Source organism: Microtus oregoni, unplaced genomic scaffold, assembly GCF_018167655.1.
Source record: "Microtus oregoni isolate MIOR12 unplaced genomic scaffold, Mior012 000013F_ref0000133, whole genome shotgun sequence".
Classification (NCBI taxonomy): Eukaryota; Metazoa; Chordata; class Mammalia; order Rodentia; family Cricetidae; genus Microtus; species Microtus oregoni.
Genome location: NW_024543072.1, coordinates 41,161,954 through 41,166,669, shown reverse-complemented (window position 1 = coordinate 41,166,669; position 4,716 = coordinate 41,161,954).

Below are 4,716 nucleotides of genomic sequence, written 5' to 3'. Positions count from 1 at the left end.
TTGCAGTAAACATGGCTACAGCCAGTACCTCAGCCATGAGGCTGGAAAGCTAAGGAATGGACTGGATCCAGCCGGCAAAGCCACGCCTTTAGTCCTACTGATATTGCTTGGTAAATTAAAGACTCGTGTGGTCAGAAAAAGAGAGATATACAGTAAAGAGAGATTCAAAGACAAAGAAAATTTCTAAATGGTTTGAAGTGTGTTAAAAATATATGCAGGCTAAAATTTAAAGTTCTTAAAGTAACAAAAAAAAAAAAGGAAGAGAGTTGTTGTGTGTGGTACACACCTTTAATCCCAACACTTGGAAGGCAGAGGGAGATTGACCTCTGTGACTTCAAGGTGTGGTAGCACACGCCTTTAATCCCAATGCCTGGGAGGCAGAGACAGGCGGATCTCTGAGAGTTCAAAGACAGCCTGGTCTACAGAGTTACTTCAGGTCAAAGATACAGAGAACCTGTCTCAAAAAGCAAAAAGTTAAAAGTAAAAATAAACAAAATAGAGGTTAAAACAAAGCTGTACAAAGATGGAAAATAGACAGAGAATTTTGATACTGTATGCTATTATGCTCTCTTTGAATTGTTTAAATACTGAGGAAGGAGAAACAGATGCTAAAAGATATTTGTTTATAAATGCTGCTGAACTAATCCAACATAGATATTTTGAATTTGGATCTAAGGATATGATACTTTGGAAAAGAGATTCTTCTTTTGTTTTCACAGAGGATCAGACCTTGTGGATTGCATTTATCCCGATTTGGTATGATGGACCATGCCCTCCTGAAGGGTTGGTGTGAACACCTTCAGAAAATTGCTTTGCTCAACTGCCAACTGAGGTGAAACTAGCACACAGGTTATACCATGAAAGGCCTAATTAACGATGCCCCCATTCAGCAGGAAGCAGTTTGGAGAGAAATAACTGCGCCCATATTCCCAAAAAATGTTTATAAATGATCTTTTACATTTAAAGGGGGATATGATATAGATATGAATAATTTACATTAGTATAGATTTTGCTTTATTGATAGAGATTTAAGGTCAATTTTGTTATATGTATAAGTGTTTCTGATTTTGATTAAGGTATTGTGATTGTGTAGTTCATTTAAATATGTACTGTATAATTAAGAAATATAGGTTGTTAAGGGATAATCATCGATAATAGTAAAGCTTGTAGTCATGTTAGTTAGATTTTCTAGATATATAGAGATATATTTTAGATAGACATTCTTCATGTCTTTCAAAGATTACAGAATAGGACATTTAATGTTTTAATAACTGAGGACTTTTCATGACAATGAGACACTCTGCTCCTGGCTGCACCAATCTACTTCAAGAGGAAGATGGGCATCGAAGAGGATCCTTATGGAGTTTGATAGCCATTTGGGCAAGTAACTGCTCTTGCCTGGACTATTGCATAAACTGGACACAGAGAACCCACAGAGAGAGGACTACTGAACTTGCCTAAGGTGAGATGATCTTTCGGGGTTCCTGATTCATGAAAGAGTCTGCGAGACATTCTGCAGGACACAACAGATAGTGACTGAACTGACTTTGAATTTTCCTGCTTTATGGAAATGTCTGCTGGATACCATGGGCCTGAAGGCCGAAGATGGATGCCCCAACGGTACAGAGGAACTTTGGGTGACTGTCCAGGCAGCGAGATGTCTCTGTCATTTCTAGAGTTTTAAAAGTTGCTTTTTTCTTGTTTGCTTAGGTAGTATTGTATCTTTCTGGAGTCTTTGATGGAGTTAAGAATAGTTAGTTATAGTTTTCCTTAGTTATGATAAAGATTATTGTAACTTTTACTTGATAACTGTTTTGTTATATGTAATTTTGCTATGTTAAAGTTAAAGCCTTTTTTTTTTTGTTTAAACCGAAAAAGGGGAAATGATGGAGGAAGGTCATTGGCTAGTAAAGGAACTGCCTTGGCCCATTTTATTGGTTAGAAGATAGGTGGGAGGTGTAAACAGAACAGAACGCTGGGAGAAAGAGGAAGTGAGGTCAGACTCGACAGCTCTCCTCTCGGCAGCAGATGCCTGAGAGAGACGCCATGCCCCGCTCCTGGGCAGACACACGCTATGAAGCTCTGACCCAGGATGGACATAGGCTAGAATCTTCCCGGTAAGCGCACCTAGGGGTGCAACACAGATGATTAGAAATGGGCTAAATTAATATGTGAGAATTAGCCTAGAAGAGAATGGGCCAAGCAGTGTTTAAATGAATACAGTTTGTGTGTTGTTATTTCGGGCATAAGCTAGCCGTGCGGGCGGCTGGGGTGCTGGGGACGCAGCCCCGCCTCCCTTATTACTACACCTCTGTCCATTTTGTAGCTGAGGAAATGCACAGAGAAGGCACACACCTATTTACAGTGCAGCCTGAGAACTGTTTGGGGGCGTAAGAAAATGTGAACAAGCTGTAGATTGTAGTAAGGAGCAGCGGGCTGCGTTCCCGCTCAGCTCCTGGCCACCGGGCTAGCTTATGCCCCAAAATAATTACACGGAAACTGTATTCTTTTAAACACTGCTTGGCCCATTAGTTCTAGCCTCTTATTGGCTAATTCTCACATCTGGCTTTAACCCATGTGTAGCACCATGAGGTGTGGCTTCCCAGGAAAGATCTTAACCTGAGTCTGTGTCGGGTGGGAGAATCATGGCAACTGCCTAACTCAGCTTCTTTCTTCCAGAATTCTGTTCTGTCTACTCCACCCACCTAAGGGCTGGCCTATCAAAGGCCAAGCAGTTTCTTTATTAATTAACCAATGAAAGCAACAGATAGACAGATGATCCATCTACATCAGTAGATCTGGAAAGGTAAATAAAGCCGGGCAAGTCAAGGAAATCTCGGGACCTGTAGCCTGTAAGGGACCCACCGGGGTTATTTCCAAACAGTGCTCTTGGCAAACAAAGAAGACTCCTGGAGACAGTATCAGGAAGCCTATACACACATATAGAAAGCCCACTTACATGTAATATTTTATGAGCATTCTCAGATTAAGGTGTCCATTTCTGAGCATGCTTAGTTTAGTGTCAAAGAGCACATAACCAAAAAGGTTTGAATAAATCCTTCTGGGCTGGGTATTTGGTTGTACTATGAGTCAAGATTCTTCTTAGGTTCCCTAAAACAGTGGGTCAAAATGGCCTGGTTGGTTTCTTGAGTCTTCAAGGAGTTTTAGTTGGAATTAAAAGAGCAACTTTGGAGGTGTTTTAACTATCTTCTCCAGGGGCAGAACCTTCTTCCTGTGAAGTACAGGAGTTTGTCACTAAAGGTGCTGTCCTCACTTAGTGACTGACATAAGCGCCTTACATTTTAGCTGTGCACTTCATAATAGGAGGGTCCAGAGGACGGTGGTGGCTTTGGCTGGCACTCTGTATTTCCACCCTCACAGGCTGGATTTTTTGGTCTCTTTCCCATATCAATTCCCCTTCCCTCTCACCTGTTGATGGTCCCTGGGTGGGGTCTGGTATGGGCCAGCAAACGCTTTCCTCGTGATCTACATGACTAGATTTGTGTAAGCATTTGTAGTAGACACAAGATAACCGTCCATATTTAGAGGCTAAAGTGTAATGTTTTGATATGTGCACACAATGTGTAATGATCTAATTAGTGTAATTAGAATATCCATTGCCTCAAACGTTTCTCCTTTGTGTTGGGAACACTCAAAATCCTCTTTTCTGGCTATTTTGGAAAATGCAATAAATTGTTAATGGAATCCTGCTATTTTGCTGTGGGGCAGGAGAACTTCTTTTCTATCTAACTGAATTTGGTAATATCTACTTGATTGTTATTATCTTTTCCCTTCCTATCTTGGCCTTCCTGGTTGCCGACCTCTGATGCTTTTCTCTTCTGTGATTCATATGTTTAGTTTCTATACAGCACTGAGATCACACAGCACTCAACTTCATGAGCCTGTCTTCTTTCTTTTTTGTTTATTGATTTTTATTGAGCTCTACATTTTTCTCTGCTCCCCTCCCTGCCTCTACCCTCCCTCCTTCAACCCTCCCCCAAGGTCCCCATGCTCCCAATTTACTCAGGAGATCTTGTCTTTTTATACTTTCTACTTCCCATGTAGATTAGATCTATGTAAGTCTCTCTTAGTGACCTCATTATTGTCTAAGTTCTCTGGGATTGTGGTTTGTGGGCTAGTTTTCTTTGCTTTATGTTTAAAAACCACCTATGAGTGAGTACATGTGATAATTGTCTTTCTGGGTCTGGTTTACCTCACTCAAAATAATGTTTTCTAGCTCCATCCATTTTCCTGCAAAAGTCAAGATGTCATTTTTTTTTTCTGCTGTGTAGTACTTCATTGTGTAAATGTACCACATTTTCCTTATCCATTCTTCAGTTGAGGGGCATTTAGGTTGTTGCCAGGTTCTGGCTATGACAAACAAAGCTGCTATTAACATAGTTGAGCACGTGTCCTTGTGGCACGATTGAGTATCCTTTGGATATATACCCAAAAGTGGTATTGCTGGGCCTTGAGGAAGGTTGTTTCCTAATTTTCTGAGAAATTGCCACACTGACATCCAAAGGGGTTGTACCAGCCTTCATTCCCATTAGCAATGCAGAAGTGTTCTCTTTTCCCTACAACCTCTCCAGCATAAGTTGTCATGAGTGTTTTTGATCTTGGCCATTCTTACAGGTGTAAGATGGAATGTCAGAGTTGTTTTGATTTGATTTCTCTGATGACTAAGGACGTTGAACATTTCCTTAAGTGTTTTTC